Raw genomic sequence first — 20,077 nt, 5'->3', positions numbered from 1 at the left:
TGAGCCCTGCTCCACTCTCAGGGCCATTGCAGGAATCGGGGTCCCATCAGGGCACTGGCAAAACAGTGACCCGCCCTTACAGCGATATCTTTAGAATCACAAACATCATGGGGCTTTTTCTTACCATGTTCCCAAAAGCATATCAAGAACATGAATCCAAAGCAAATCTGAAAAAAAAAAAAAAAAAATTCCAGTAGGGACCAACCCATCATCCCCAGGCAGGTCTGTCTTTATGTGAATAAATTATATCTGAGGGCAAGAAAGTGGGTAATGCCAAGAAAAGAGAACAGCATGAGGGACAGCATGGCCATGCAAGGGGGCATGACACGTCCGTGGGACAGCCCAAGGCCACCTCGAGCCTAAAGTCACAGGCACCAATGTAGTCTAAAAGTCCTCCTATGTGAAACAGCGAATTATGACCTAAAATTGGCACTTCAGGCCCTAGGTGATTTTTTTTTTCTTGAGAGCTGTCACCCTGGGTAGAGTGCTGTGGCATCACAGCTCACAGCAACCTCCAACTCCTGGGCTCAAGTGATTCTCCTGCCTCGACCTCCCAAGTAGCCGGGACTATACAGGTGCCCGCCACAAAGCCCAGCTATTTTTTTGGTTGCAGCCATCATTGTTGTTTGTTGGGCCCTGGCTGGATTCGAACCCGCCAGCTCAGGTGTATGTGGCTGGTGCCTTAGCGGTTTGAGCCACAGACGCTGAGCCCCTAGGTGATCTTTTAAATAAACATTCAGAGAAATGCACAAGTTTATTAAGACAGATTCTGCCATTTTTTCTCCTACCTGAACACTTCCCTCTTGAGATGAAACAGGTATTGTGCTGGCTGTGAGCTGCTGCAAGTTTCAGGAAGTACGTTCCCGCGCTATCTCAGGAAGAGACTGTGGTGGTCTAATTCGGGGGCTCTCTCAGACTTTCACGTGCCTATGAGTCACCTGGGGACCTTGTTGGACTGCAATCTCTGACTCAGAAGCCCAGGGAGATTCGGCCGTGTTATCAGGCTCATAGGTGAGGCTCAGGCTGTCCATCCAAGGGCCGCAGTTTGCTTCATAAGGTTTAATGTTTTATGTAGATTCTGGCCAGCTCTGAATATGCCATGAGACTCTAATTTATTTAAAACTCGGATCATACTCCGAGAATCATTACTTTCTAACGCTGTCTACCTCGTCTCACACCCACCACAAGAACCAGCAACTTGAAATAACAATCATAATAACAATAATAGTAAAAATAATAGTTTCTCCCCACCTGAGAGTTAAGATGACCAGTAAATAGAAAACAAAGCCATACTTAGAAGCAGATCCTGGGCTTTTGACTAATATGTTCTCATTAAGCTGTAATGAGGGCTGGGAGCACTGGCTTATGTCAATACTCCTAGAACTTTGGGAGACCCAGGTGGGAGGATCACTTGAACTCAGGAGTTTGAGACCAGCCTGGGCAATGACAAGACCTTGTCTCTACAAAAAATAAAAAAAATTATCCAGTGTGGTGGTGCACATCTGTAATTCCAGCTACTCCGCACAGACCTGAGATCAGGTGGTTTACTATGAAAGATAAACTCCCCGTGGAGCCCTATGCTGTCTCCAGCATGGGCCTGGGAGAGACAGTCTCCACCTGGGCCAGTAAGATTTCCAAGATGTCACAACAGCATAAAATACAGAAAATTTAAAAATACACAATAAATACAATTCCGTGTTAAATTTAATGGGTTTATGGGAACAAGAAAACTTAATAATCAATATAAAAATATTCACCAAATATTGAAAACAGCTAGCAGGAAGGAGAGGACCACAAAGACAATCTCTCCTCACGCTGTTCAAGATCAGGACATTGCTACTGAATTGGCAGTTTGAGATTAAGTTTAGTCTCTTCCCAGTGTCTTTGTACAATTGACACAACTAGCACACTTTCAACTGAATTCTTCCTGAATTCCTGAGGAACAGGCTGGCCGTGAGTTCTTCCTCACCATGTTCCCAAAGCCACAAGTCTCTGCAGGACAGAGAAAGCCATTGGCCACCTCGAAGGGTGTAGACCATCAAGAACAGCAGGGGAGGTCACAGGTAATGGTCAGAGGCCTCTGACGGTGGTTCTGGGCCATGACCACACACATCTACATTCCCGAAACCAAACAAACTGCCAAGTTCACAATGCCGGTCCTCCATTAGATTTTATACAGATTTGTAAAAAATTTATTCTCTCCTTTTTCTTGTAGTCTCCCAGGAATGTTTAAGTACAGACCTTCCGAGTCCTTTTTCTTCCCAGGCACTCCCAGCCTTGCACAGCCCAGAGCATTTTCCTGTTCGATGGAGCCCGTTGAATTCCGCCATCCACACATTCACCTGCTCACTGACTCCCATTCACAGATACGGTAACTACTAGGCTGAGGGCACTATATTGTCATTTAGGATATCTTCACTATTGACAGCGTGAATGTTGCCAGATTACTTTGACAAAAGAAAAATAATGCCAGCTGATAGTAATGTTTTTAAGAAAAAATCAGGCTGAATATTATTAGTAGTTAATACTAACAGTAGTTAAAGGTGTAAACTTCAAACCCAGCCTCTGCCACCTACTTGCTATGTGACAGTGGGCCTGTGAGCTGTCCTCTCCTGGTCTCAGTTTCATCATCTATAAAATGGAAAGAAAAATTTTATATACAGAAAATCAGGAGTCGTGGTCAGGAACTACAGGAGAGTAAAATATGGGACGCTCCCAGAACTGTCCAGGCCAGCGAGTCTGCACATCTTTTGTTCTGGGTTTATAACCTCGGCTGCCCATATCCAGCTACAGAGTTTCTTTCCTCACAAGATGCTGGAAATGCTCTTTAAAGGATAATGTGCACGTGCTCCACATAGCTGGAGCTCACTTTGTGTTGTATAAGGTCTGGGTGATAAACAACTCCCGGGAAACTGCACGTGAACCTTCAGTTCTCATGGAGAAGAAATCCTCATGACCAGGATAAGCGTACGGCCATCTGGGAGGCAGCCAGTGCGAGGATGCAGGCCAGAAACCAAACTGCAGGACCACAGTGACTCCTGCGAGTCCTCACCACCCTGACCGGAGTCATCCTGGGAGGACAGCTAGTGCCAGAAGCACATCAGAGGCCAAATGGCATGGTCACGGCAACCCCCTCCCCACATTCCTGGGGTGCTTCAAGGCCGGTGTTCCTGGGAAGCATCAGAATCTCCTGCCCTGGTCCTGGCTGGCACTAGAGATAAGGCCCTGGTACAAGATTAACACCTTTTGTGGAAGGCAGTAATTCTAAGGGTCATACACGGCATCATACACTCTGCGGGGAAAAGAGGACTTCCCTCACCTCTCATGGCCCCTCCTGCATTCCAACTTTTCCGTGCCTTGAAACTGTGTGAGGGGCTGACTCCTGGTCAGAATCCATTCTGCTTTGTTAACACAAAGCCTTTTCTTAATCCCTGCACTGGCCTCTTCTCCTTCTTGCAGACTTTCTCCTGGGCTCTATCCCTAAAGCTCTGAGTTCTGACTGGCCCTTCTTGCAGGCTGGGTGTCCAACCGCATAGAGCACCTGGGCTTTATTTCTTCCACTTAGAAAGTATTTCTTAAAGCCAGCCTGTTGCATGTAGCAAACTAAACATCTTTTCCAAGCATGCTGTGCACTTGCTTGACTGTTCCTTTTCTTTTTTTTTTTTGCCCGCAGCTGGGCTTGAACCCGCCACCTCCAGCATATGGGGCAGGCACCCTACTCCTTGGAGCCACAGGCGCCGCCCTCCACTGTTCCCTTTTTTAGCACACCATTCTCCATCTCTGTTTGTCAAAATTCGACTGCCTTTTCCGGGCCTGATGCTAACACGACCTCCTCCCAGAAACCAGCTCCAACTGTGCCACGCCTACTGAGGGCAGAATGACAAGTCTTCATAAAGCTCCACATCACTCTGATCAAATAAGAACTTGGCATTTTTTATCTCACAAATGTCGGGAAGATGCTAAATGCGGTGCTAACAATTGACAAGAATATCCTTAGGATGAAGATAGTTACGCACTATGAGATTGCTTCTCTTACAGGAGACAGGTGGTGAAATATTCCAGGCCCCTTAGCAACCAGCAGTGGCCTCAGCAGCTCTCTCCCGCGGGACACTTCCTACAGCCGTGTGAAGTCTCTTCAACATTTTTTAAAAGAAAAATAGAAGACTGTCCTGGATAAACTTTCAACTCATCACAGTAAATTGGTCAATATTTAGCCTTTGGAACAAATGCCATATCCTCATTTGGAAGCATAGTTGATTTTTTCAGTGTTTTCCACCTCCCAATCCATCCATCTATCTAGTCAATATCACATGCCCTGAAAAAGGCTGGGGTGGGGGGTGTGGACTTTGTCGCACTTGTGCCTTCTAACTACAGAGGATTTTGTCCTACACAATACGTATGTATACGTAACACTGCATAATGCTGCATTTTAGAGAAGATTCAATTCTGCTATGGAAGACACAAAAAATGATATGGAAAAAATTTATCAGATGGGTTAAGCATAAGTAGTAAGTTAGTTAGTCACCCTTGAGATATATTAAATAATTAAGAAAGTAGTACATTTGTGTGGAACACAGATAGAAAGGAATGGAAAGATTCAATATTCTGAAGGTAAACACGGCCACCCAGGGGTGACACCATTCAGCCCTGAAGGCTAGATGTAAGCATTCCACATTGTATAATCAGCACATTATACCCTATAAATGCGTTAATGTACACAGTTATGATTTAATAAAAAAGAAATTATCAAACATACAAAAAACACTTCAGGAAGGAAAAAAACAGAAGAAATAGTTAAAGCAAATAGGTTCAAAATCCTGGAATTTGGGTCATGAATATAGAAATATGTATTGTATTTTTCTATCTACTTTCCCATATGCTTTTAAGTATCATTAAAACAATTTTATGGGGCGGTGCCTGTGGCTCAGTGAGCAGGGCGCCGGCCCCATATACCGAGAGTGGCGGGTTCAAACCCAGCCCCGGCCAAACTGCAATAAAAAAATAGCCGGGCATAATGGCGGGCACCTGTAGTCCCAGCTACTCGGGAGACTGAGGCAGGAGAATCGCCTAAGTCCAGGAGTTGGAGGTTGCTGTGAGCTGTGTGACGCCCTGGCACTCTACCAAGGGCAATAAAGTGAAACTCTGTCTCTACAAAAATAAATAAATAAATAAAATAAAAATAAAACAATTTTACGCAACAACACTTTAAAAGTTTTGAAGACTAGAATCATTCTGTCTCTTTGCAATTTCTTTTTGTCAAACTAAATAACACAAAAAAAAAAAGAAAAAAAGAAAAGAAAACCAGACAAAATAAAATGAATAACAAACAAAGGCTGTCTAAAAGAAAGTGGTATTTATTCAAGAAGAAGACATTGCAAAGGAACACTTGGGCATAGTGAATGATGAGCATACTCCCACCGCAATGCCCTGTTACCAAATAAATATCATTTGCTATTGGAAAGCCACTCTCTGTTTGTTATTTACATGGCCATAAATGGTGTCCAGAAGAGCTGGAGCAAAATCACATTTTAAAGGAGTTAGCGATTATTAGAACCAGTGTACAGTACTCACTTGAGCCCTTTGAGCTCCCTGCTCAGAGCTCAGATGAGTCATCTCTCAGACTGAGCCTCCCTCTTTTTTTTCCTTTCTTCCTTTTTTTTTTGTTTTTTGGCCAGGGCTGGGTTTGAACCCGCCACCTCCAGCATATGGGACCAGCACCCTACCCCTTTGAGCCACAGGTGCCACCCGAGCCTCCCTCTTTTTGATAGAAGCTTTACCCAGGATTTGTTTTGGTTATAAGGCTACCTTTAATAAAGGACCTTACATTTCTCCTTGAATGATTAAAAACTTTTTATCTTTGAGGGTAAGTCCTTTCTGGTAAAAAGACAAATTTCCTTCTGATTTGAGTACTCTGATTTCTATAGAATGTATGTTCTCTCTCAGAGGCGTGTCTTTTCTGACCATTTACTTTTCGTTCTTTCAGCATGCCTAATTTAATGTTTTGTTTAATCTGCATGCCTGGATTAAGATTTTTGTTCACACTCTAATTCTGGTCTGTTTACATGCACTGGTAAATGATTCATTTCCTCTTTTCTGAAAGTCTTCTGAAAACACAAATAAACATTCTAAAGTGTAGGTGTTGGCCAAGCCAACCATGGCTCACACCTGTAACCCTAGCACTCTGGGAGTTGAGGCAGGGTGGGGGGGGGCCCTTCAGCTCAGGGGTTCAAGACCAGCCTGAGCAACAGCAAGAGATGTGTGTACTAAAAATAGGAAAAATCAGCTAGGCATTGTGGCGGTGGCTTATTGTTCCAGCTACTTGGGAGTCTGAGGCAGGAAGATGGCTTGACCCAGGAGTTTGCGGTTGCTGTGAGCTTGGCTATGGCCATACGACTTTAGCCGGGGCAACAGAATGGTACTCTGCCTCAAAAAAAATAAAATGTAAAGTTTGGGTGTTGTTTATTGAGGGGAGCTCAAGTAAAAATAAATAAATAAATACATAAAATGAACGGTAGGTACAGGATAACTAGTTAAAAGTCACTATGGTTGGGCAGCGCCTGTGGCTCAGTCAGTAGGGTGCCGGCTCCATATACCGAGGGTGGCGGGTTCAAGCCCGGCCCCGGCTGAACTGCAACCAAAAAATAGCCGGGCATTGTGGCGGGCGCCTGTAGTCCCAGCTACTCGGGAGGCTGAGGCAAGAGAATCGCTTAAGCCCAGGAGTTGGAGGTTGCTGTGAGCTGTGTGATGCCACGGCACTCTACTGAGGGCCATAAAGTGAGACTCTGTCTCTACAAAAAAAAAAAGTCACTATGGTCATCACTATCTAAAACACCCATCTGCAGCAGGGTGAAGTAACTCAGGCCTGTAATACCAGCACTCCGGGAGGCTGGGTATCATGCTGCATTCCTGTAGTCCCAGATACTTAGGAAACTGAGACAGGGGGATCACTTGTGCACAGACGTTTGAGGCTATGATGACACCACTACAGTTTAATCTGGACAACAAAGCAAGACTTTGTAGCCAATAAATAAATAAATTGTCCATCCAAACTCCTGATATTCTCTGACAGAATTTACAGGATTTTCTTTGCTCTTGAGAGATTACTAACAAACAGAATCGTGTTCTCAAACTTTAAGGTTTGCCACGTTTCCAGGACTCCAGGCAGTTACATATTATGGCAGATTCTTATGCACATTTTTAAACTGATAGGCAGGAGGAACTGTAGGATAATATTTAGAAATAAACATACCCTACATCAAGCACACAAAGTGAAATCAGTGTGAGTTTAAAATGACTTGCTTTTCTTCCAGAGGCTTAAGGTACCTGGACCCCACTGGGCTTCATGCAGAGTTGGCTTCCCTAGAGTTATTCTATAAGCCATTTCTCTGAAGCTGTGCACCCCCTGAAGCCTGAGATCAAAGGGCATGCCGCCCTTCCTCAGAGATACGGGCCAGAGGGTTGACGTATGTTAACGACATATTGTCAGAGGTCTATAGGTGCTCTGCCCTGAGGAAAAGACACAGTCGTTACTTCATACTGAGTAAACTGAGTGAACGGCTTGAAGATACTCTTCCATTAACTCTGTTCCCCTGTGGCTACTTTCTTCTTTGTAATCTTTCTTTAGATACCTGTTCAGAAATTAGTCAATGTTTAGAAGAAAAGGTTTACTACAAAAGTGATTGTATTGATATGATAACAAAATATTTCCTTTCAAGTTAACTTCAGATAGGTAGAATAGGATAATGATGAAACTAATAAATAATAGATTAAGTGTGTACGTGACTAGAAAAGTATAAAATCAAAACCTTGAATAAAGATTTTTGCTACACACTATCCCATCTTATGTAGTCTGTTTCTTGACTTAATAATTACAGGAGCGAGTTTACACCCACGGCAAAGCTGCTGTTCGTTTGCGTCTCCAGTCACGCAACAGGGACACAGTGGTTCATGCCTGTAATCGTAGCACTCTGAGAGGCCAGGGTGAGCTCAGGAGTTCAAGACTAGCCTGAGGTAGAGCAAGACCATCTCTAGAAATAGGTGAGTGTTGTGGTGGTAACCTGTTGTCCCAGCTACTTAGGAGGCTGAGGCAAGATGATTGCTTTAGCCCAAGAGTTTAGAAAAAGAAAAAAAAAACAATGGGCAAACTATAACAAGAAATATTCAGAGTTCAGATGTCATTATTCAAACTCTCTAAAAAACCTTGCAACCATAAAGTTAACATGTAGGGTCTTCTAAGCTCCTATCTCTTTCTATTTTTTTCTCTCTTTTGGTTTTTGGTATTGGGGGTGGTTTGGAGGTGAGGTCTTCCTCTGTTGCCTGCAGTGACCTGATCATAACGCACTCCAGCTTCAAACTCCTAGGCTCAAATGGCAACCCCCCTGCCTCAGTCTCCTGAGTATCTGGGGTTACATGCATGAGACTCCATGTCTAACTACTATTGACATTGACTCTGCTAACTTTTCTGCTGATGTTGAGATAAAATTCACTGCTATGTCCTTCCAGTCAAAAATAATTATTTTTGAGACAGAGTCTCACTTTGTTGCCCTCAGTAAAGTGCCAGGGCATCACAGCTCACAGCAACCTCTGCTCTTGGGCTTAGCCAATTCTCTTGCCTCAGCTTCCTGAGTAGCTGGAACTACAGGCATCCACCACAAGGCCCAGCTATTTTTTTTTATTGCATTTTTGCCAGGGTCGGTTTCAACCTGCCACCCTCGGTATATGGGGCTGGTGCCCTACTCTCTGAGCCACAGGCACTTCCCCCAGTCAAAATTTTGAAAGAAAGAAAGAAAGCTAAAAATTGCTAGAGTGCTTTCTCACCTACATTGACTAGTCAAGAAAAGCAGATAGGCAAATCTGTTACTACAAATTTAAGGCTACTTGAAGATTTTTTTTTTTTTTTTGAGACAGCCTCACTTTATCACCCTAGGTAGAGTGCTGTGGCATCACAGCTCACAGCAACCTCCAACTTCTGGGCTTAGGCAATTCTCTTGCCTCAGCCTCCCAACTAGCTGGGACTATAAGTACCTACCACAACACCCAGCTATTTTTTGTTGCAGTTTGGCTGGGACTCGGTTTGGACCCACCACCCTCAGTATATGGGGTCAGCGCCCTATCCACTGAGCCATAGGCACTGGCCAAGATTATTTTTTTCTTATATAATTCAGCCAATCCTAGCTAAAATGTAATAAACATTTTAATATTTAGTCTTATCCTTTGAAATTGACAAAAGGAGGGTAAATGTGAAAAGAAAAATTTTAAATAAAATTGCTTTACCCCAAATTCTGATCCATGAGCTTTAATAGATTGCCTATCAGAGGAAATAGTTTTAGTTATGGAACAGGTTTTATTTTGTTCGATATATAATTTGGATCTGACTGTCTTTCATAAACCAATTAAGTTTGTATGTGTTATCTGAGGACTAAAATTCTGAAGTTAAATCTATAATATTTTTGTTTGTGTAGGCATGTATGTTTAGGTGTGTTTACGTACATATACATGCATTATGTTGTATGTTGCATCCTTATGGTAAAATCTGGTCTAGTCAGCCAGAAATCCCTTAAGAAATTCTAATCAGATTGGATAAATGAGCACTCACATAAAATATATATTAATTAATCCAAATGTCTTTCAGTTCATGTGACTTAAGTAAATTTTTGATAATTAAGCTGGTTTCAAAGTTGTTGTTAATTGCTGGTCTGACAGTGTTGGGTTCTAAGAATTTATTAGCATTAGTGTCACTGAAGTTGGTATCAAGCCTTCTATTGTTAAATTTGATTGGCTTAAAAATTCAAAAATTAAAAAAAAATGTTGGTGGGCAGCACCTGTGGCTCAGTGAGTAGGGTGCCGGCCCCATATACCGAGGGTGGCGGGTTCAAACCCAGCCCCAGCCAAACTGCAACCAAAAAATAGCCGGGCGTTGTGGCGGGCGCCTGTAGTCCCAGCTGCTCGGGAGGCTGAGGCAGGAGAATCGCATAAGCCCAGGAGTTGGAGGTTGCTGTGAGCCGTGTGATGCCCCGGCACTCTACCAAGGGCAATAAAGTGAAACTCTGTCTCTACAAAAATAAATAAATAAATAAATAAATAAATAATGTTGGTAAAACAAAACAAGAAGTATCTTCAAAATTGTTGGCATACATTTTTGCCTGAGTTTACTGGTAAGACAGTTTTATATTTGTCTCTGTCAGATGTTTTAAGTTGTCAGAGTTTGGCCCAAATGTTACAAAACTATAAACCCAGCCCAGAATTATTTAAAATGGGAACTGCTCTGTTCCTAGAGCCCTGTAAGCTGAAAGTAGATGAATTTTAAGGGACCCATCTTGTGTCTGATAGATGAAGTTCACACATGAAGTTCACCAGACTACTCAATGCCATAACCAGAGTCATTCAAACTGCAAACCATATTAAAAGGTGATGTTTTCATGTTGTAGATCACTTCTCCCAAGATGTTAGAATAAGACTCTATATCATAACAAAATTATTACCACTCTTAATGCCTACTCTGTTTACTTAACAGGATTATGATCATTTCATTTATTCAACTGGCTGCCTTTAAGCCTAGATTCATGGATTAAAACTGTTATGCAGGGTGGTGTCTGTGGCTTAGTGGGCAGGGCGCCAACCCCATATACCGAGGGTGGCGGGTTCAAAACAGGCCTCTCCCAAACTGCAACAAAAAAATAGCTGGGTGTTGTGGCAGGTGCCTGTAGTCCCAGCTACTTGGGAGGCTGAGGCAAGGGAATCGCCTAAGCCCAGGAGTTGGGGGTTGCTGTGAGCTGTGATGCCACCACACTCTACTGTGGGTGATAAAGTGAAACTCTGTCTCTACAAAAAACAAACAAACGAACTAACTGTTATGCAAACTTTTCCCTAGTAATATTTACTTTAACGTTCGGAAAAACAACAATATCCTGCCTTATCCTTCCTTTCCAAGCCTCCACTACCTCCTACATCACTCCCTCTTACTCCGAGCAGATGACCTTCCTGGTCTTCAATTAAAAGAAAGGAACCAATGAATAGACATCACAAACGAAAGCTTTGTGGTGCTCAGACACACATTGGCCAGATTATGTCTGGCTCTGCTTCCCTCCGTGTATACGGAAGTGTCACATGTCTTGGTTTCTTGGAGTGAATTGTTGCAGTCAATAAGTTAAGAGCAAAAATGATGGGTGTCTCTTCAGACCTCTCTCTCTCTCAACAGCTGGCTGTACTGAGCGGGTGGCTGTTCAGTTAGCCGGGATCCCTCCCTAATGACAATGCCGAGAGCCTGCTACCCGCCTCAGCCGAGCATGTACAGCGTGTGTGAAAAATCAGCTTCTACCGTGTTAAATCTCTGAGTTTGAGCTTGTGATATTATGATATTTGATAGTTGGTCTCTGCTCCCCAGGTCTTGGCTCAGCACTCCTAAAACACTCGTAGACAGGGGCATTAAAAGAATCTTTTGCTCTGATACTTGGTCTTTGACACACTGACACATAGCTTCTAAGACCTTTGTTTAATAATTTCCAAGTGGTATGAAAATTTGACATAGAGCTTCTAAATCCCTTAGAATTTTCCTGGGTGGTATAAACACCTTCTGCTCTAACGATGTGATTCTTTTTTTTTTTTTTTCTGTAGAGACAGAGTCTCACTGTACTGCCCTCGGTAGAGTGCCGTGGCCTCACACAGCTCACAGCAACCTCCAACTCTTGGGCTTACGCGATTCTCTTGCCTCAGCCTCCCGAGCAGCTGGGACTACAGGTGCCCGCCACAACGCCCGGCTATTTTTTTGTTGCAGTTTGGTTGGGGCCGGGTTTGAACCCGCCACCCTCGGCATATGGGGCTGGCGCCCTACTCACTGAGCCACAGGCGCCGCCCCTAACGATGTGATTCTTGATGGGCTCCTCAGTAGTCTTGGGATGGGGGTTGGTTGCCAGGAAAACCAACTGTGTTTAGAGAGTTGAAACTTTCTGCCCTACTCAGGGTAGAGGAGCTGAAGTTTGAGTCAATCAAAAATAGTCAACAGTGCCTGTGCAATGAAGCCTCCATACAAAGCCCAAAGGGCAAGATTCAGATGAGCTTCCAGATGGCCAAACCCATAGAGCTTCCTGGGGGACAGCACTTGCAGAGAGCGCTGAAGCTCCAGCCATTTCTCCCATTCCTCACCCTGTGCCGATCTTCCACCTGGCTGTTCATCCGTGTCCTCTGTAATGTTCTTTATAATAAATGGGTAAGAATTCTCAGAATTCTATGAGCCACTCTAGCAAATTCATCAAACCAGAAGAGGAGGTCATGGGAACCCTGATTTATAGCTGGTTGGTTAGAAGTGAACAAGTCACAACCTGGAATTTGCAACTGGCATGCTTATGAGACGGAGCCCTCAACTTGTGAGATCTGACACCATCCCCAGGTAGATAGTGTGAGAACTAAATTGAATCAATTCAATTAATTAATTAGTGTCTGATGAAGAATTGCTTGGTATGCGGGGAAGCTCTCCTATGCCTGATGTCTGAAGTATCCAACGACTGCTGACTGAAAACAGGAAAAGCTGCTTGGTCCTTGTCCCGCTCCTCTTTCCTGTCCATGATTTCTCTAAGGGTTCTCGTCTTATCTTACGGTTTTCCTTATTTTTTTTTTTATTTATTTTTATTAAACCATAGCTGTGTACATTAGTATGATCGGTTTTCCTTATTAATGATACAGTAATCAGTGTCCCACCCTCCTCCCAAACCTACACACTGTCGTGAGCAGGTGCGAACTTGCTAAAGTGCCAATGGATGACCTCATCAGCCGGTTAAAACCTTGTGTGGCTCTCCCTGAGCCATTCAGCTCGTCATAAGTAACTTCACAATTTTGCCTCAGTTTCCTTTTTCTCCTTCTGTCACACCATGGGTTGCCTCTAGGCTCAAAACTTTCAACTCCGATGGTATCTTGTTCTTGTTGGGTTTTTGCCAACACTGGCCCTCGGGGTAGGCCAGGGGCAAGGGAGGGGAAAGTGCCTTTCTTCCGTTTAGGCCAGATTCTCTGTCTCATCTTTCAGCTTATTTAGAAGATTCCTACAGTATCCCTTTCCAACCCCTCATCCCCCTCCTATCTCCCTATTCTTATTTATTTATTGGCTGACCTTGGCAGGTGTTCCCCCTACAGTGGGAGAGCCCCCCAGTGCTACTGTGCATCACAGAGCTCCTTCCTACTGAAACGCAGTGGTTATGCTGAATCACTTAACCACTCTCCTTCACAAGAGAGTAAATTCTTAGAGAATGAGGCTTGATCTGACTGGGTTTTTCTTTTCTTTCCTTCCTTCCTTTCTTTTTTTCTCTCTCTCTGTCTCTCTTTTTTTTCCACGCTTCTCATGCCTAGTACTACCTAGAACACCAGGAGGGACCCCACACCTACTTGCTGAGTCAATGAATCAATCTCATCTATTCTAGGGTGGAACTTGAAACCCTTTCACAGTTTTCCCAGGGATAAATCTGTATCCCATTTCCTCAAGAATTGGAGTCACTCCTACCTAAAGACTTTTGTCTTCTTTTAAATTTCAATTAGGTGGCCATAGGTGGGGTCTATGCATAAATACCCTAAAGAAGATTTAAAGCAGTTAGCTCTGATATGTTTATTCTGACTTTAGAGTGGACGGAATTCTATAGCATTTACCTTCCTCTGCCTCTAAACATCTTCCAAGAAGGGGTAAGTAAGAATTCAACTTTTACAAATGTAATTGCGATATTTTTACCAATTGGTATGTATTTCAACCACTAAACACAAGTACTGAACTTATTTCTTACCTACATAGAAAAGTAAAAGTTATTTGTCATCTTTTGAGCATTTATTTGATATTATGTCACAGGAATTTAAAAAATTACAAGTGTTTGAAAACATTTTTCATTGTAGATTATTTATTTAAGTAGGAATTAGATAATTTTCTTTTCTTCTTTTTTTTTTTTTCTTTTGTAGAGACAGAGTCTCACTAATATCACCCTCAGTAGAGTGCTGTGGCATCACACAGCTCACAGCAACCTCTAACTCCTGGGCTTAGGCGATTCTCTTGCCTCAGCCTCCCGAGTAGCTGGGACTACAGGTGCCCGCCACAATGCCCGGCTATTTTTTGATTGTTTGTTCATTTTATTTATTTATTTTTATTAAATCATAGCTGTGTACATTAATGCAATCATGGGGCACAATGTGCTGGTTTTATATACAATCTGAAATATTTTCATCAAACTGGTTAACTTAGCCTTCCTGGCATTTTCTCAGTTATTGTGTTAAGACGTTTATATTCGGGCAGTGCCTGTGGCTCAGAGGAGTAGGGCACTGGCCCCATATGCCAGAGGTGGCGGGTTCATATCCAGCCCTGGCCAAAAACTGCAAAAAAAAAAAAAGACATTTATATTCTACATTTAGTAAATTTCACATGTACCCTTGTAAGATGTACTGTAGGTGTGGTCCCACCAATTATCGTCCCTCCATTCATCCTTCCCCCTCCCCTCCCCTCCCTCTCTCCTTTCCCCATATTTTTGGGCTATAATTGGGTTATAGCTTTCATAGTAGGGTTGAGTACATTGGATACTTTTTTTTTCATTCTTGAGATACTTTGCTTAGAAGAATATGTTCCAGCTCCATCCACGTAAACATGAAAGAGGTAAAGTCTTCATCTTTCTTTTTTTTTTTTTTGTCTCTTTCTTTAAGGCTGCATAATATCCCATGGTATACATATACCACAATTTATTCATCCATTCGTGGGTCAATGGCACTTGGGCTTCTTCCATGACTTAGCAATTATGAATTGCACCCAGCTATTTTTTTGTTGCAATTTGGCTGGGGCCTGGCCACCCTTGGTATATGGGCTGGTGCTCTACCCACTGAGCCATAGGCACCACCCAAGGAATTAGATAATTCTCAAAGAAAACTATTTATTCTTTAAATGTGAAGGCTAACTGACTATGCCTTTGAGCAAAGCAAATTCAAACCAAAACATGTTCAAAATAAAATTAACTACGTGGAACTACAAATTAACTAAAAAATTAACTATAAACTTGGAAGTAGAGCAACTTTTTTTTTGTTTTTTTGAGACATAGTTTCACTTTGTCACACTCAGGTAGAGTGCCATGGCATCTTAGCTCACAGCAACCTCCAACTTTTGGGCTCAAGCAATTCTCTTGTTTCAGCCTCTTGAGTAGATGGGGAACAGGCACAATGCCCAACTATTTTTAGACAGGGGGTCTCGCTCTTGCTCAGACTGGTCTCAAACCTGTGACTTCAGGTGATCCACCCACCCAGGCCTCCGAGATGCTAGGATTATAGGCGTGAGCCACAGCCTAGACCAAAGTTAAACTTCCTTCTTAGAGAGGAGTAGTGGAAATGTGCTAAAGCACTTTTGTACCTAAGAGATTGAGAATTTTGACAATATATTTTAAAAATATTGTTTAAAAGTACTGTTAAGTTGCTTTTGTTATTCTGTGCTGTGTGATTTCTTAATCTTTTGATTTTTTTCTGCATTGGTGGACATAAATAGCCATGCCTGATTTGGAAGCTTCTTTGCAAAATCAACACTTAGCTGAGGTCTATGGATGGATGTGAGTTATTTCACAAGGACAAGACGCTGTGAGTTAGATTTCAAATTTGTTAAAATCAGTTACTGCTTAGAATTGTTCTTGGCAGTTATTTACTGTAACCAAAAGGAATTCTATCTGGTTTTATCCAAGAAGTGAGATGTTAAAGTCATCTTTCATCCACTGATTCACTAGAGTTTATCTTAAGAAAGGTTTAATCCGAACTTGTACTTCGGATGATGGTGAATACCTCTAGAAGATGTATTTGGAGGAAATGGGCCAGCAGTCCTAGTATTTCCTGCTTTCTGTCGCAGCATTTCAACTTTGTGTTTGCATTTTCCTCTTTCTAAAAATGAGTTTTATGGTCATGACCTACTTGCAGGTCTCCCTCTGCCCCATGCTTTACTTTCTCTACCCTGGGAGTTAACAAGCTCCGTCCCACCCTTCTGAGCACAGTGTTTTTGTAATCCCAGCTTAAACATCTCACTAGTACTCTGAAGCAAGCGGTTTTTAGGCTCAGCACCTATACCTCAGCGCCTAGGGCACCAGCCACAGACCTGGGGGCTGGCAGGTTTGAACCCAGCCCGGGCCAGCTAAGCAACAATGACAACCTCAACAAAAAAATAGCCAGGTGTTGTGGCAGGTGCCTGTAGTCCCAGCTACTTGGGAGGCTGAGGCAAGAGAATCGCTTAAGTCCAAGAGTTTCAGGTTGCTGTGACTGTGACACAAAGGCATTCTACCAAGGGTGACACAGTGAGACTCTGTCTCAAACAAACCAACAAAGAAGCAAGCAGTTTTTATCATGGATCTCCCAGGATGGCTTTCCCTAACTGCTTCGATCATAAAATATCTCCTCACTCTCTCTTTCACCAGCTATAACCTATGTGATATACAATTTTTTTTTTTTTTTTTTTTTTGAGATTGTGGCTTGCTCTGTTGCCTGGGCTATAGTTCAGTGTCATCATCACAGTTCACAGCTACCTCCATCTCCTGGTCTCAAGTGATCCTCTTGCATCAGCCTCCTCCAGAGTAGTTAGGACTACAGGCACCAGCCACCATGCCCGGCTAGTTTTTCTATTTTTAGTAGAGACAAGGTCTCTTTTACTCTGGCTGGTCTGGAACTCCTGAGCTCAAGGGATCCTCCCACCTTGGACTCCCAGAGTGCCAGGACTACAGGCGTGAGCCACTGCACCCAGCCTAACTCAGTTTGTGTTTTTTTTTTTTGGTTTTTGGCCGGGGCTAGGTTTGAACCCGCCACCTCCAGCATAGGGGACCGGCGCCCTACTCCTTGAGCCACAGGCACCGCCCACTCAGTGTGTTTTGACAAATGCACAAATTATGATATAAAATACTACCATAACTACAAAACGTTTCATCGTACCCCTTTGAAGTCAGTCTCTTCCCCCACCCCTGGAGCCGCTGGTCTGCTTTCTGCTCCCCTGGTTTTTCTTTTCTGGAATTTCACATAAATGGAATCATATAAGTACGCAGTCTTTTGCTATGGGTGGGAGTAGGGTGAGGTGAGTGCTCGTAAGTCTGACTTCTCTCACTTAGCACAATGCTCTTGAGGTTCTCCTGCAGTCTGGCTTGAATCTGTGGTTTGGCCCTTTGATGATACCAGACCCTTTGAGTGGCTATAGTACCATGTATTTATCCACACACCTACTGACAGACACTGCGTTATTTCTCGTTTTTGGTCATTGCAAGTAAAGCTCCTTTGAAAATCTGCTGTACCAGTCTTTGTGTGAACAAGTAAATTTATTTCTCTTGATAAAATATGAAAGTAGGACCACAGAGTTGCATGGTAAGCATTTAACGTCATAAAAGATCATCAAAATGTTTTTCCAAAATACCATTTTGTATTCCCACCAGAAATGTTATGAGAGTTACAGTGGGTTTTGTATCTTTGCCAATATTTGGTATTGGGAGTCTTTAATTTTCGCATTCAGTGGGGATGCTTCCTTGCTACTCAGGAGGCTAAGGAAGGAGGACTACTTAGACTCAGGAATTTCAGGCTAGTACATGCAACATGAGATTTCTCTCTTATTAAAAAAAAAAAAATTCCCCCATAATTTTGTTGCCTCTATGTTCATTAAGTTTTGGGAAAGCAATAAATAAATAATCCAAGGCATAAGCCCCAGTTTTCAGCCTGATCATGACTGGTTCTTTTAGATGAACATACTGAGTCACATTTATTATTGATTAGGTTGCTAATAAATAGGATTACAGTTATAATCAAAAACATCCAATGGCCTTTGTGAAATGAGTTTGCTGGGGACTATACAATTCCCATCACAGATTCAAATGTAGTTAAAAGCAAACCTATGCAATAACCTCACTCTTACTATCCTTCACAAACAAGAGAGGCTAAAGACTAGTTTTATGATGGTTTCTAATCTGAGATCCTTGGTTCTATGTTAATAAATATGAGATTTTGTATATTTTGGGGGTGGAGTGAGAATGTCTATAGCTTTAACCATATTGCAGAAGGTGTTTCTGGCCCCCTCCCATGCTAAGATCTGTAGTTTGGTAACAGGAACTCTGTTTTCTGTATCTATCCTGTCTGTCTGATCTAAAAAATGAGAAGCATCTTTTTATATGTGTATTTATCATTTGAATTTCCCCACATGAACTAATTTTTCACATACTTTCTTTATTTTATCACTGGACAGTTTGTTGTTCCTTATAGAGCCTGAGTATTAATCTTTATTCCCTTAAAACAAGTGGTTATTCCAAGGTTGTTGCTTTTTTAAAAAAAATACATAATGTCTTTAGTGGTGCAGAAGCCTCTAATTTGTATGTAATCAAATCTTTTGGTATCTGGTTTTTCCATTTTCCTTGTCTTGTATGGTTCGGGCACTTGTATTTGAACCTTACCCATCTGTAAGTGTGACTGGGATAGTGAGAAATGAGTATCAATATCGATGTCCTCAGCCCCATCACCAGGTGCAGAGTAGTTTCTTCACACCTTTTGTGATTTGTTTCTGGACTCACTAATAGGAATTGCAAAATAATTATATCTGTAATGTAAGAATTGCAGTGGAATTCCATAACAGGGCTCAATATTTAGCCTTCAAATATACTGTGGCTTTCTTTGCTATAAGGAAGAGTGTAGTGAGTTTTGTTTTTTTTTTTCCTAAATGCTCAAGGCTAGGCACCAAAAATCACCAGCTGATGCTCAATAAATACTAACTTATTGGAAAAAGAGATGAAGAAAATTGTTTCTCTAGCTGGGATGGATGAGACCAGCTAGAGAGTATTCCTATGATGTGCGGGCATCCCCAAATTAAATCCAGATATTCCAAAGGATTATTTGTTAGTTTGTTCAATAATCCTTTCCTCCCTACTTCCACACTATCTTTTTTTTTTTTTTTTTTTTTGGCCGGGGCTGGGTTTGAACTGGGACTGGCGCTCTACTCCTTGAGCCACAGGCGCTGCCCTCCACACTATCTTTTAAGACTAAAAAGAAATTGCATTATAAAATTGAGATTGATTCTCTCTCATTTACTGTTAATAATTTACTTATAAAGTAATGTGTTGCCAGCCATGGACTTTTTGTTTCATTAATGAGTCATTATGTGTTTGAAAAATTGGGAACTGTTCAGAGTTTATGAGATCTAATACCAAAGAGGCATATAACTTGATTTTAGTAACCTTGAACTAAATCAGATGTGGAAATAGGTAGGAAATTCTGTCATCAATATAACCCATAATCCACAAGGATGTAATGATCAAAGTAAACTATGTTTTATTCTATCTTCCTGATTGAGTTACTGATCTGTTGTAAGTTGTAGTAAAGTCAGGATGTTGATTAAGGGTCTGGGACAGGTATGTGATCTGGTGCCTTTTCTTGAGGGTTTAAAATTTTACTGGACATGCAGATATACTTCTGTATAATAACTAGATTACTGTTACATTTAAGAATATGAATGCAACAGTGGGAAGGTCAACAGCAGAGTGATTAGTGACTCACTATGATCTATAAACTTTCACTGAATACAAATGCTTTGGATGCTGAGGGAGGAGCAAAGGCTTCCAAGAGCGGTTGGCATGTAAACAGTGAAGTCAAACAAAAGTGATTTATTGACTTTTGAAATGAGAAGGTCTTGGGGAGGGAGGTAAAACTGGCCTAAGCAAATAGTTCAGGTTGGAGGAGCTTGAGCACAAGGTCAAAAGAAACCCAGGGGCTGGGCACCCGCAGCTCAGTGGTTAGGGCACTGGCCACATACACAGGGGCTGGTGGGTTTGAACCCGGCCAGGGCCCACTAAACAATGACAACAACAACAAAAATGTAGCCGGGCATTGTGGCAGGCGCCTGTAATCCCAGCTAGTTGGGAGGCTGAGGCCAGAGAATCGCTTAAGCCCAAAAGTTTGAGGTTGCTATGAGCTGTGATGACACGGCCTCTATACTCAGGGAGACATAGTGAAACTCTATCTCAAAAAAAGAAAGAAAAGAAATCCCAGGAAGGCCCTGACAGCCCCTGGGTCAAGACCTTGAGGGAAGTGTTTCATTGGTTTCAGTTGTTTGGCATGGGTCTGCTGGAGGAGTGGA

This window comes from Nycticebus coucang, chromosome 13 (genome assembly GCF_027406575.1).
Source record: "Nycticebus coucang isolate mNycCou1 chromosome 13, mNycCou1.pri, whole genome shotgun sequence".
NCBI lineage: Eukaryota > Metazoa > Chordata > Mammalia > Primates > Lorisidae > Nycticebus > Nycticebus coucang.
The sequence above is the reverse complement of the archived record's forward strand: the minus strand, read 5'-3'. Positions refer to the sequence as shown.